Genomic DNA, 14,666 nt, shown 5'->3' with positions numbered 1-14,666 from the left:
TGCTGTTTAGCTGGTGGTGTTAGTGTGGCTACTAATAATTGGGGTTGGGCAAACCAATTGAAAGTTATGTGATTTTTAAATAAGCATATTTTACAAGCTTGGAAAATGTGGCTTAACAGCTATGCTCTTCTATATGTTTTCTATATGTTATATTTCTATATGTTATGTCTATATTTTTTCTATATGTTAGCAGCTGGAATGAAGTGGGAAAGTGCCATCATGAGTAACCCATGGAGATGTTCTCAGACAGACCAGAAAAAGTTACAAGCTCAGGTTTAATAAAAATGTCCTTTCAATTATTTAAATGTCCTTTTATGGTTAAGAGGTTTGGTAGTTTGGATAAGGTTCAACTAAAATTTCTTAAACTATATTTTTATCTGAACCCAAACCACATGAATTTAGTTCTGATCAGAGGTATAAGCTTGAGCTACTGGAATTTCTTATATGTACATAAGAACTGGGAGGTTTCAAGTAATAGTGACTAATTAATTTCAGTAGGGTCTTTCTCCCCATTATCTTACTGCGTGTCAGAGCATGTTGAGCTAACAATCTCAAGGAAAATCTATTACCCAACAGGTTGTTACCTACTTCTACAGCAGAGGTTGAATATAAATGACACTGCCTGAGCCATAAGGTCCCACTGATTAACTAATTGCTTAGCAAGCCTCATATGGCAGAAAGTAAGTGTGTTTATTGTGGAAGAATGAGATATTTAAAAGGTGCTGGCACCCTCAGAGTCATTGCTATCACTAAAGAAGATGTAGCTTGTGGCAAAAACAAAACAAAACAAAAACAAAACAAAAACAAACAAAAAAAAACCAGATCTTTAAGAACAGAATGGAATTATAAACAATTAGTGGCAGAATGCATTACTGACAGTTCTTTAATGCAAAGACTTTTGCTTTGCACCTCTGGTATTTTGGGTGCTGACCTGGAGACTGGTCAGAGCTGTGACTTTTTCTGTTTCTGTTGTTGATGGCTATGAATCTGTCAAGATAAAAAAGCCAATTTTATTCACTTGTTACCTCTTGTGATGGAGCATCATGTTGTGTGAAGGATTAGCTCACTTCCTTCTTCCTGAGATTTTGTATCTATCAGATTACTTAATTAGAACAGTGATGATCTTACCTATTTATAGCAAATTTATGATATTGTCGTGAACTTGCGAGCTGTGCATTACTAAATCCAGATCATCTGGTATTGTTCTTGGAGTGAGAAAATTATTGACTCTGGGCATGGCATTAACTATAAAAAGATTTAAAGATGAGGATGTTTAAATCTCCATGTGGCTGATGAGTAGACTGGAGGGGAAACTAGATTATAAATGTTGTGGAGTTCATATTCTGCTTATGACTGTTGAAAGCAGTGCAGTAACATAATAGTATATTTGGAATATGCGAATAGGACCCTGCTCTGAATGTACGGGGTGGGGAGTAAATTTTCTTCAACATCAAAGCTCAGAGATTCAGATAAATATGATAGCCAAATATCTGCAAGGTGGATGGAGAATGGAAGTGAATGGGACTACAAGGAAAAATATTTCAGTTTGATTCTTGTGCAGCATGGGGAATGGTATACTGGAAGGTTTCTTGCTCTGAGGAAGTGCTTTTTCTTTTTTATACCTGAAACAACTATTTTGGAGCCAAATGTGTACTATGGTGAGTTGTGTACTTGCAGTGCACAGGAATCAATGCCCATCTCAGAAGATGACTGACAGTAATTACTGTTTCTGAAATTCACATATATGCCACTTACCCCAGTCAACCTAGCTTTTGCCTAATCTGAAACGTGTTGAAGTAAGGTGTCCTGCTGGCTTTCGCTAACAGTTGAATGCAGCCCAGATCTTTGAGGTGGTGCACCGTGTTCAACTCACTTCTCAGGTTTGATACATTTCTCTCCTTTTGTCTTAAAACATTATACTTTTTTTTTTTTTTGATTTCTTTGTCATCCTGGCAAAAGATTTGGAAGAAGAAAAGGGTCTTCCTATCAGTTCCTTGCGCTGTTGAAGAAAGTTGCAGGTAGTTGTTTAGTCTTAATGAAAACTTGTAGCAGGGAAAATGGCCCTGTGAAAACACTTCTGAAGAGTTTACCAAAACTTTTGGAAAATAACAGGAGCTCCTACAGAAATAAAACTACATCTGAAAACAAGTTTCCCTAATTGCACTGATCATCTTCTCACAAAATTTTAGTCAAGTTTCCAAAGCCAAAAGTGTTGCCTTCATCTCTGACAAATGAAGTCTCTAAGTCTGCAGCCCAAAGTGACTTCTGTGTGCAGGAGAGGCAATGAATTCTTGAGAATCTCAATAAAAGTTACAGTCTCCCTTTGATGGGTGGGGGTTGGAGAGGAAAGGGAATGTGTGACCATTCATCACAGCTCCAGGCTCATTAGTACCCAGGAACTTTCTGCTCTAAATGACAAAGTTTCACTGTCGCCAAAGAGAAATTGCTGCTGACCTTAGACCTCTTTTTTGGAAAGTAAAATAATGCAGCACAGGAGCAGAGTTTGATATTTGACCGAATTCTACACAATTATCATGCATGTGTATATAATAAAATTAATTCTGTGTCTCTGCATTGTAGCCTCTGGCAAGCAGCATACAATCAGTTTTGTATGTATAATAGATCACAGAGTTGTTCATGAATAATACAAATGCATTGAGCAGATACTGGTGAGTGAGGATGTTTGTCTTTGCATGGAATCGAAGTGAACATGTAATATTGTGATAATATATATTTGATGAATTCAGGTCTGACTTGCCTTTGCCATAGCCTGCTAATTCCCCGACAAGGGTTGCCACAATAATTGAGTTTCCAATAACATTATGATTATTTCCACATGATAATTTAATTGTAGGTATTTTTTAATATTGTAATAATGTAGATTTGTGATTATTATGCATTTGCATGCAGATTTTTATGGTGACTTGGAGCACATCCCTACATTTATAACTTAATTTCCTATATTATTGCATATATATTTTGGGATGAACTCATTAATGCAAATGAAAGAAAGGTCTTTTTAGTTGTTTTGCCTTTATTATAAATGGCTGAAAGCTTTGCTCATTTTTTTAGACCAGTCTAAACAAGTCAATAAACAAAAAGACAACTGTAATTCATGGATGGATTAATTTAAAATAATAATATAATTACAAATCATGGCAGATTTGTCTGAGGTAATTGGGCTGCAGACTGGTACAAATTTGTCTTTTCTGAAGCGAAACTTGTTTAGATGAATCACCAAGTTTCACAGGGGCTGTTTTCCATTTTTCTAGTTTCCCTATATAAGGTATTGGCAAAGTAACATTGGCTCAGAATTTATGGGTGTTTGTATGAGTGGGCATAACAGGGATGCCTGAATATCTGGACCTAACTAGGTATTGTTTTAGCAAGCAGTATGCCCAGAAAGAATAGAATTGGATATAGGGAGTCATGACACTAGCTGTGCTTTTAACTGTTTTTTGTCTGCTTTGGGAAGAGGCTGTTTGCCTGCCTGCTAATAGCCTTCAAGCTGCATTAGATCCTTGCTGAGACTCCGTGGGGCAAAGGGAGATGGACCTTTCCCAAGAAACAAACTCCATTCTCATTAATTGGAGCAGACACTCATATCATTCTGTTAGCATCCTACTTCAGATAAGAGAGAACTTTTCCAGTCATATCTAAAATTATTTTTTAGCAAAATACTACTGTTTTGAAGATAAATTTTCCAGAGGTAGTGCAATGATGCTCGTGTGTTGTTCCTTCAACTACATGTACTTGAGAAAAAACAGAAATGAACATCTCTGCTGCTTTTCATCTGTAAAACCTCAGCTCCTCAAACTGAACCCTGGAGTCAAAACAGAGGCAGAGTTCTTGGTCTCCTCCAGGTTATCAGTAGCTGGTAGGATGTTTTTCCATTGCCTGCACAGCAGGCACATGCAATAGGAGCTTGGAAAGAAGACTTGTTCCAAAATTTCAGGCATGGTGGTCAGAAACTATGGACTGAAAAATATAATTTACAGCTATCCTTTTGCATCATTCTTCAGTGCATGCAGATTCTGTTAGTTTCATTGTACTGAGGTGCCTACTTCTACTTTGGATGCATTCTTCTAAATTAGCAATACACGAGACACAATGAGATTAAGACCCTTCCCTTTCTTTTTTCCTCACTCTGTGGACTTAAGTTTTCAACATTAAAAAAATAATAATTAAAAAAAAAAAGAATACCTAGGCAGCACAGAGAGCAGCTACACAGAGGTTAGGACTTGACAGAGCTCAGTTCTTTTCCTACCTTTACCGGTTGGGTTTTGAACTTTAATGTGAAGTCCCCCAGCCTCTGTTAGTTTTGTTTCTCATTAGATTAAAAAAAAAAAAAGGCAGCTGAATTTGGGCCAGAGACTGAAATATGCAATTCCTTGATGGCCAGGATCCTTTCCTAAGGAGGGCAGGGGGCATTCAATTCAACAGGATTCACTAGAGGATGTTTTTGCATCCAAGCGCCAGTCAGTAGGGTGAAGGGTAAAATGCCTCTCCCTGCTCCTACATTGTGACTTGAGTACAGTTGTTTCCTTTGCTTTGGTCTCAGTACTTGAGAAGGAAGTGTTTAGAGTCAGGTCAGTTGGAAGGCTTCTTTTCACACAAAATTGTTTGGTTCTGTTTTGTTACCTCAGTTGAGGAGAACAACAACAAATCATATTTGGTTTTCCCGCAACTGTTTTTTCCATATGTAGTTGTCTTTGAAGCAGTGGGACCATATCACTTCTGTGTGAGGCAAAGGTATACTCTTGTGTGCACAGACTGACATTTTCCAACCTATTTTATTGAAAGCATTCTTCAAAAATCATTTAAGTGAGGAGGTATTTATGTATTGCCCATTGTCTCTACTGCTTGAAAATACATGATTCATGTCCATTAGTTGTTCTTCTCATAATGGGGAAGGTTTATTGTCCATAATCCTGGAGGTCTCCCATGTGTCAAATGACCACTGATTGCATTGGAAAAGAATGCTTCAGTGACAGCAGGAAGCCCCTGGGCTGAAAGAAGTGTCCCTTGTCCCTGAGCAATAACCTGTACAGATGATTGAGACTTGTTGATAGACCTCCATGGAAGTCTTGTCCAGTGGTCTGGGTTTAGCAGTGTCTGACTCAGTGAAGGACCCTTCTGTGCAGGATGTTTGAACTTGATTTGTTACTCTTGTCAAGGAGGGCATAAAGGTAGGCAAAAACTGAACATGCCTTGATGCCCTGGCAGATGCAGATTTACAACAACTTCTGTCTTGGAGGGGAGAAGGGAGCTAGAATTTACAAAATACAATAACTGAGTAATTTCTTTATCACTGAGACCTTTAAGAAATCAGTGATATGTCTCCTGAGAGATCAGGGGTGTCACTTCACATCCTCAGGGTGCCAAATGGCATAAAAGACTCACTTTGAAACTACTGCTCTGTGATAAGCTCCAACTCCCAAGGAATGCATTTTGTGTACATTTTGTTGTATATGATGACAAGCTGAAAGGGCAATGAAACTGTTAAGGGAATGCTGCATGTCTAAAAAGACCTTATTTTTCTTTTAACCAATAAATGAGAGAGAGTCTTTCAGAAAAGCAGTTAAAATAATATCATTTAAATGTAACAAGTGAATAAAATACTAGAGAGAATTCACCTGTCAGATGAAGAAATTTAAAACATGAGGTGTTCTGTGTAACATACATTTCAAATTGGACCATTTTCCCAGTAAAGTAAGAGACCTCTTCAAAAAGCTTTTAAAATAGTTGATATATATACAAAATTTTAAAGCTGACACAACTAGCATAATGGAAACAATTATTTAAAACAGTGGATTTGAAGGATAAAACATAAAATGTACTTATGTCATGTAGTCATTCTTTACAATATATGAGATGCTGTGAGATTTTTACAAGATCAAAATTGTGAAACTCTGGGAATTTTTCAGCAATGGTGATTTTATAATAGATTTTGTAAATGTTAATTACTCATATAAAACAAACATACAAAAACCAAAAACCAAAACAAACAAATAAAAAAACCAAAACCGCTAAGATGTCTACAGTGATAACAGTCTTTTGAAATTAAGCTAAAAAAGAGCCATGTTCTCTTCAACAAAATTCCGCGTGGACATATTCAAAAATTTTGGGCCCATATTCCAGTAGAAATACTTCTAGCCACAAAATGTATTTAAATGTATGTGAGTGCTTTCTTTAGTCTCTAATGTAAAAGTAGCTGCCTTCTGTAAACATAACACAGAATTAAATTTGAGGCTATGAAATCCCAGTCAATAAGGTGGCAAAGCAGTTCAGCAAATGTGTTTTAGATGAACTTTAAATGCAAAATTCAAATTGTACAAATAACTTATTTGATGTTATTCTGAAATAAACAAGAACTCGTAAGAAAAGTGAATTGGATAGAAGAGGATAGTTATATCTTCTATTACCTCAGTACTGGACATCAATCACTGTCAGTTAATTATCATTAAGATTGCATAAAAAAAGGCCCCTGTGGGAACTGGATAGTCTGTGAGGTTCGTTCTTTCATTAAAAACAAGAAAAACAATACACGCCTTCTTTGGTATTTTTTTCATTTGAGCCTTTTTATATACAAGGAGATGATGTGAGGAAGGTGAATCTTGAAATGCATAATTGTGCTGGGAGTTACCATTATGGATTACAGACAGGGTGATAGAACAAAGGATTCAAAATTAAAGTAGTTGTTTGTCAGAAAGCTTAAAGATTATTTTTTTTTTAACTAAAAAACAACAACAAAACATCCAGTAGCACTGTCCTTTCTAAGGTTCAAAACTTGAGATTTTTTTTTTTAATAAATTCTAACTTCTTAATTAACTGGGCTTTTTTCAAGCCTCCAGGGTTTATACTTTTCTGTGCAGCATGCAGTTTGGAAACTTCAGCTTTAGAAAAGGGATAAAAGCTAAAGCACTCCAAAAGGTGATTATTCCAAAGAACATTAACCATGGTGAAATTTGGTGTGAGTTGCAAAGTCAGAAACTTCACAGCTTATGAGCTAACTTAGGGATTTGTGCACTTAGCTGCTTAATGCTGGCAGGAACAGGAATGTAGTACTGGACAGCAGCAGCTACTATTATTTCCAGGATATTTCCCTGCACTTCCCTGCACTCTTGAACAACCCTTCACACTCTTTGCAGTGCATGGGTTCATTGATAGTGCTCATCAGCATCACAAACCAGGGCTGGTACTTGATTTCTTCACAACTTCTGCCTTTGATATGAAGATGGTTTTAGGTCAGCTCATGTTTGCTTATCCTGCAGATCATGAGGTTCTCATGGCCAAGATCTCTTTCTGCAGAAAGTTACAGATTAGAATAAGCCATTATGATCTTTCGTGTTTCCGAGTAATTATCACAGGAAAAATATGAGTTACAGAAATATTTTATACTGATGGGATTTTTTTTTTTTTAAGTGAGGCTTCCTTTTTTTTCCCCTCCTGTCATATGACAGCAGAAGTACGTTATGCACAAGAACAACTTAAAGGCTGAAGCCTTCAGGACCAAAGACCTCTCTGTTCAGTAAAAAATAGATTGAAAATACTTGTATTGTGAAATAGCTATTTTTTTGGCCAACTGCCCAAATAAACCTAAAAGCCAAAATAAACCCAAATAAAACTAATAAACTTTAAAACAAAACAAAGCCTTAAGCACTGGCGGTCAATGGATTCTATGGGAAGGTTTGAATGACTTAAACTAGATTAGAGCTGCATCATTTAGGATTCTTCAGGCTGAAGTCAGCCCATCAGGACAATTCATCTGCTCCTTGTCCTCTTTCTCCTGGGAAGGCCTTTTTGCCTGCATGTGTCCAGTCTGCAGGCAGTACTTAGTGTATGATGGGCAGCTAGGTGGTCACAAGGTGGAGATGGAGATGTGTGTTAAGATCAGGTAACTTAAACTGTGTATGCTTCCCATTTTTCTTTGTTGGGTATTTGCTGATGTGACAGGGAAGATTGTACTTTGGATACAATCTCATCAATGGAACTAAGTTCTACTCTTCTATGTTTGCTCTCTGTCATGTGTTGAGTTTCTTCATTCTTATTTGGCTGTGCTATTTGAAAAAGAAGATCCTCCAGTGCCAATTTTATTTTGCAAGGGTTGGGTCAATGTTAGCATGTCTGTAAAGTAGTTGAAGGGAGAATTAAAAACCAGAGCAGGAAGGGACAGTGCATCTCAAAAGAAAACTAAAATGGAAACCCTAACCTCTTCTAATTTACATATGGTGACATTTTGCAGAAATATTGTAACATTAGCAGTGGCATAATGAAATTCTGCCTATCAGCCATGGAAGGAATAATGTTACTGTAAAGGTAACCTGTTCACAGTTTGTTATCAAGAAAATATTCATGCCAAGAAACATACATTTACCAATGAGTGTTAAGAACAGTATTTTTTTTCCTTATATTTTTTCCTCATGGGCTATCCATCTTCCCCTCCAGATTTACTGCATGATCACTCCCTTTACATGCTAATTACGTGCAGCTCTGGTGAATTTGTTAGTAGTGACACTTCGGGCACCCGGTGGGACTGCAACTCATTATGTGGCAATGTCCAGATATATCAGATATTATTAGCTGTCATTAATCTGCTGTGGAAACATTGAGTGCACAGCCAGGAGAGAGACCAGGAAATAGAGTAAAAATGAAGTCTGCAACTGCCCTGGCCCCCAAGAGGTCAGAGGGCAAATCAGCAGGGGAGAAGAATACACCTTAAAATGGCCAGTGCTTAACAGCAGACTTTTAACCCATGGTAAGCCAATATTTCTCAGAATAGGAAAGACAAAAAGAAATAATCCTGTTTGTAATGTCTCTATGGTTGTGCTTTACTGGAGCAAGCAGGAATATGTTCTCTCAGACTAGTGCTTTCTCAAAGGGATGTTGTACAACTGCATCTCAGAGAGAAAAGAAGTATGTGAAGAGGAGGCATAGTAAGCAAAAGACAGTATCTGCCTCAATGTGGCTAGTGCCAAAGCACAAGGCTTTGAAATGATGCATGTGTAACTCAGAATAGGATTAGGCCCACTCTCCATTTGAACGTCATGTTTTATAGAATCAGGCTTGGCAGCAGAGAGAATCCTGCAGGAATTGAGAGCTTGCTCTTACTATTCATCTAGTACTGGAATTCACCTGTCTGTGAGCACTGGGCTGACCAGCATTTGCTACGCAGCTTAAGAACAGAAATTACAATAGGGTTCACTTTTGGCATCAATTCTGAAGAACAGTCACTTGTAAGAGTTATGCATATCTTTATTAATTGCATTGCTTGGGTAGCAGAAGCAAAAAAAAAAAAAAAAAAGTTTCTTCCCAAAAAGCTCCATAGTATTTTCAGTCTCCAAACTGACTTGTACAATATGGCCTAGAACTTCAGGAAGTCATATCTTCGTTCTTTAAACCAGGTGAGCTTTAAGACAAGTGATGTCATCTCTGGTCTGAAATAAAAACAGAAAACACTGAAGTACTGTCTGGAAATCTGAGTTTGGTGATATATTAATGAGGTAGATGATTTTCAGAGCAGGAGAAAGGTAAGCGGTTGGTTAGTCTGCATGCAACTTTAAAATTTGGGTGTTACTGACCTTAATATAAAAGTCAACAGTGAGATAGGGGGATTCAAAGTAGGAAAAATTAAGATTTATCAACAAAAGTAAAAAATGATCTTTCCAGTATAGCAAGGACCCATGCTCCTTTATCTAGAGGTTGCAGTGCTCCTGTTGGCAGGTTTAAGCATACTTAAAGGAATAAAAAACTCTTAAAATTCTTCAACATGTGATTGTTGTGAGAAGCTGGAGTAAACTTCTTCATGCAGCTGCTTGGAAATTTCCAAGGAAATTCCAAATCCTGACAAAATTTGGGAAGTAATGATTTAACTCCAATTAAAGGGGTTGACTCTAATGTTTTGCAGTCTTTCTCAGACTGTGACCTTTTGCGTGATCTAATCTTGTCTTAATGAGGATAATAACAGATTAAAAAAAAAAGCTTGATGCTTGATGTTTTATTTATGGACCTATCTTCCATTAGGCACACTCTGATAAACCTATATAAAAACAACCATGGTGCCCTCTGTTATAGGTTGTCTTAAATTCTGCACGATCCTGTGAAAAAGAAAACAGTGTTAGTATTTGGTCAAATGGCTCCCCTTAATAGTTCCTAAACTAATAGTCATTCATGACCTCAGATTCTAGGAAAAGATTTAGAAGTCATTTTGGTGGCATTGTGGGCTTTGTGGAAATACAAGCGTTATGGAGTACAGTGTTAGCCATGGGGCAGGTGGCAAGTACCCAGGGAAATAAACAAGAAGCAGTTTTATCATTGGTCTTGGGACCTTTGCAATTTTGGTGTAACAGAAGAGTTTGTTTATTTTTATCTGAGAGCAATGCAACATCAAAGAAGAGTTACAGTCTAATGGTGTTAATGTGGGAAAAAAATCACTAAAGTCATTCTGAGTGCAGTATGAATATATTCAGTAGGCCAGTAATAGGTTCTTTTATAGTCTTATTCTAGTGTTTATGAAATTTTACAAATGTGGCATGCCTTGCCTTTTTTCCAGGGGAGAGGAATAAAAATGCATTCCGGTTTCTTTTTCCTTTGAGTGCTTTGAAGAACTGAACAAGAGGTGAATGCTGTTTTAGTGGTAGGTTAATGAGTTACAGGTCAGGCTTATAGTGGAAAAATTGCAGTCAGCCTCCATGGTGCTTTTTGCCAAATTTGCTTTGATGAAGCTATTATGGCAGGCTTGGGTGTTTGCTTTTTCTTGTGTGCTGCAACATGTTTGTTATTTGCTCATCAACATTATGTTGTCTTTTCACATTTAACATGATACGCATGACTAAACATCTCTCAACTGGCGGAACTAGTCAGGTGTAAAACTCAGTTACATGAATGTCTGTAGGGCTGGGGCCTGAGCAAATTCCACAGAATATGAAAGTGTGTTACGTTTGGCAGAGGTCTGCAGTATTTCTTACTCCACTGTTTGTAGCAAGTCGAATAGTCACCCAAACCAACCTGTATCAGCAATGCTACCTAGGAGGGATATCTGCGTAGCTGGATGTGATTTTTTCTGTACAGAAAAATGGTGTGTTAAATGCTGTATGTTCCTTTAAAGGATAGCTCTTCAAAAATATATACTCAGAAGAATTTTCAAAGTAAATTCCTAGAGATAGGTTTATACAGACTGTAAGCTGTAACATAACAGGAGAAGGCCATCACCTTCAATTTGGAGTGCAGAGAACCAGTAAACAGAAAGTGCCAGATTGCTCTTTTTCTTGTGACTCAGAAAATTAGGAACTATAACATAAAAGCTTTAGCAGCAATTATACCTTCTTGGGTATAATTGAATATCCTTAGGTATATCCTAACTCATGCGCTTTTTTTAGTGATCAACTTTGTCAAAACTAATAATGGTTATAGATCCACAGTGTATGAAGTGTGCAAAGTTAGCTATGATTCATATTATATTCAGCTTTCTGAAAACTAAGAAACAACATCGGTTCTGAATTGACTAATATATTTGCTCAGGAGTTGCTTTGGTATGTGCACTTTTAGATCAGCTGCAGTATTTCTTCTCAGAAATGCCATGGGAGGGCCTTGTCCCCAGAATTTTAGGGGCATGACACCAGTATCCAACAATTCTTCAGTTCCTCTGCAAATGATGGCAAGTGGCAGGGCTCTATCACAGGTCTGTTCTCATTACCTCATGTAGTGCTTTACAGCATGCAACATTGCCAACACACTAAGTGATAGGTGCCATAACTTACCCGATGTAAAGGGTTATCAATTAATAATGTGTGATTCACTGTTTTTGTGGTGTTTACTGGGAAAAATTGAAGGACAGATCAGTTGAATTTTTTCATTGCGGCTTCATTGAGCAGACATTGCAGCTCTCCTCAAATTCCTGGTCATTTAGTCATTATCACCATCACTCATTCAAGTGACTTACGTTTTTGCAGAATGAGTTAGCATGAGTGAAGAAGGAGGAATCTGACCTGAAATTTCTAAGCAGTGAGTTCTCATTAACATTTTATTTAAAACGATTCTTGTATACCTGAGACAGGAAAAAGAATATGCAACCAGAACAATAACACCACTAAAACCCAGGGTGAATTGTCAAGAACGCTTATTGGAAAAACAAACAAACAAACAAACTGAAGACTCATACTGTACTTTGAAAAGCTGGGGGTGGCTGTTAGTTTTATTGGAAATTACTCGTTATTTTTATTTCATTATCACAAGAAGAATGGAAAACAGTGTCTCTTTACTGTTATTTTAGTAAGAAGAAAGATAGTTTTCTGAATCCCAGAAAAAATGTAATTTCAATGAATAAAAACAATAAGAGTGGCCAATGAACATTTGAGAATTCCAGGTCCATGGGCACAAATGGTTGCAGAAATTGAGTTCCATGTGTTTGTGTATAAGTATGCTAAAAGTGCATGCTGTTGGAAGGGTAAGTAACAACTCCATAAGACTCTGCTAGTCAGTTGTAACTGTTCATTTCAGATACAAACGTATTACTTCACAACAAAATATATATAAATCTTAAATTAACTTTAGTTTCTTTTAATGTGAAGTTACACTGTGCAGTACCAAAATGTAATCATTTTCTAGATTTATTGTAATCTGTTTCTAAACATAACAGGTGTTTGCAGAGGTTTTGTTTGCTTAAAAGCATTGTGGCTATGCATTCAACTTTTGAACCTCATTTTGCACAGGGTTGTAGAATCAACTGCGTCTGAATAAAAAAAAAATATATTTTTTTTCCAGGTAGGGGGAAATGTAGAGGTTCAAGGGAAATTTTGATATTTACTATTTACCTTAACAAGGGCAAGATTCTGCCCTGGTAGCCCAGACCTGTATCTAGCATAACACTGCATTAGGTAAATGCCTTTTCTGGGTGTGTTAAAGATGCCACTGATCTTTCTTACTTTCTTCCTACTCTGAGCACTTGAACTGATCCTTGACAGAGTATTTTGATGTTGTCCCTTTTGAACAGCTTTGTGATGCTTCTATCCACAGGTTACTTTTATTCAAGTGGATTTGCCACAGAGCACTTGCTCATTAGCAATCTTTTCTGCAGCCTGCTTTAAAATCTGCTTATGGTTATGGACAGATAAAAGCATGGGAGGTCAGTTTGATGGAGCAGAGACAAATACTTTAACATAAGGTTTCCTATTCTATGCAAGCAGCTAATAAAAGTGCCCGCAGGTGTTGAGAATTACCCTTCTCTTGGAAGTTTCTTTACAATCTGAACCTAATCTTGGCAAAAGCTTTGGCAAGGAAATCTGGCACATTAATTAAATGACTCTCCCTCCCCCACAGGTCTTGTGTTGTAACTTTGATTAACTACTTATGTGCCCAGGAAACGAACTGCTGGGAAGGCATTATCAGTTTTGCAGGTGTGTGGATGTTAGAGATAACATGGGATTCCTCCTTTATCTGGATGGATGCTCCTTACTGTTTCAGCACTGCACAGCTTTTCCCCCAGCTGCAGCTGTAGAGATCCTGCAGGCATGTTATGAGATTTTAGTATGAGGACCTTTTTATTCAATATGTATCTCTGAATGGCCTCTGCTGAGAAGTTTTAGATCCTCCGGGGGAAATGCCTAACTCCTATAGAGCTCCCCCTTTATTTAAATTGTTTTTCCTTGCTTCAGTATCACAGCTGTGACACATCAAAGCTGGTAGCTGGTGTGGCAGGACATGCATTCCCAAATCAGCCTCAGTGACGAAAGGCACAAACATAGGTGATTTGTGGTGACAGGTTTCATGTTGTATGGTGTCATTTTCATGAATGATTTGGCTAATTAAATTTAATGTGGAACAAGAGCTTGCTTACATTATGCTAAGCTTAAGATGCTCTTAACTTGCACCTTACTTAAGGAACAATTTCTACTGTTGAATAAGGGCTCCAGGATTTAGCCCTCTGTTAGCAGTCTTCCATAAACCCTTTGTTTTCCTAACATGTTAAAAACCAAGGCTTAATGGGTTCATGATGACATCAGTTATCAAGATTTGTGTGGTGTTGGCAGATGTTGAATTTTCAGTGGAAAACCATTAAACAGATTTGAGTCAATACATGTTTCACAACATGCACGTATTATACTGGTGGTTATGTGTGCTGACTTCAGGTTTATTTATTACAAAGGAAAACAGGCCTGTACTTATACAACAGCAATGAGAAATTAATCTTCCCAATAGAAAAATCAGTCTTGTCTTGTTAAAGGTACTCAAAGTTGCATATTGAGCATGCTGAACTTGCAAAAACTGCAAATTTCAGATTTAATAGATCTAAAATTAAATTAAAAAAATAATAAAAGTAAGTTTTGGGTACCTTTATTTTTGGACATCCAGCATAAAGAAAGCAAAATTTCAGAAAGTGTTGAATGTCCATTCTTTGACAACTGTCCTCTCCAAAATGTTTTGTGTATGTTTATTTTCATATGTATTTTTCATATCAGCTCACCACCTATCAGTTCTATATTAGTTCTAATATTCTTTTACTCTGCAAAACTTGCCCAGTGGTATTGTCTAGGACAATGATGCAGGCCTACATGTTATGTGCTATGTGAATAAGAAATATATGCTGTGCATTGAAACCAAGTACGTGGGGAGGAATGGTACTCAAATAACAGCAAGATCTGATATAACAACAATGACAAAAAGCAAAT

General features: G+C 37.2%; 1 long non-coding RNA gene across 1 annotated transcript in view; it reads right to left on the bottom strand.

The window, feature by feature from the left end:
• Positions 1-7,059: 7,059 nt before the first annotated feature.
• Positions 7,060-14,666, bottom strand: part of LOC310895434 — a 35,691-nt gene continuing 28,084 nt past the window's right edge. Inside the window, exon 3 of the long non-coding RNA XR_014580684.1 lies at positions 7,060-9,437. This is a non-coding gene — a long non-coding RNA (uncharacterized lncRNA). The remainder of the gene's footprint in view (positions 9,438-14,666) is intronic.

Source organism: Anser anser (assembly GCF_964211835.1).
Source record: "Anser anser genome assembly, chromosome: 2".
In the NCBI taxonomy this organism is placed as follows: domain Eukaryota; kingdom Metazoa; phylum Chordata; class Aves; order Anseriformes; family Anatidae; genus Anser; species Anser anser.
This window is presented reverse-complemented; position numbering and strand designations above follow the sequence as displayed.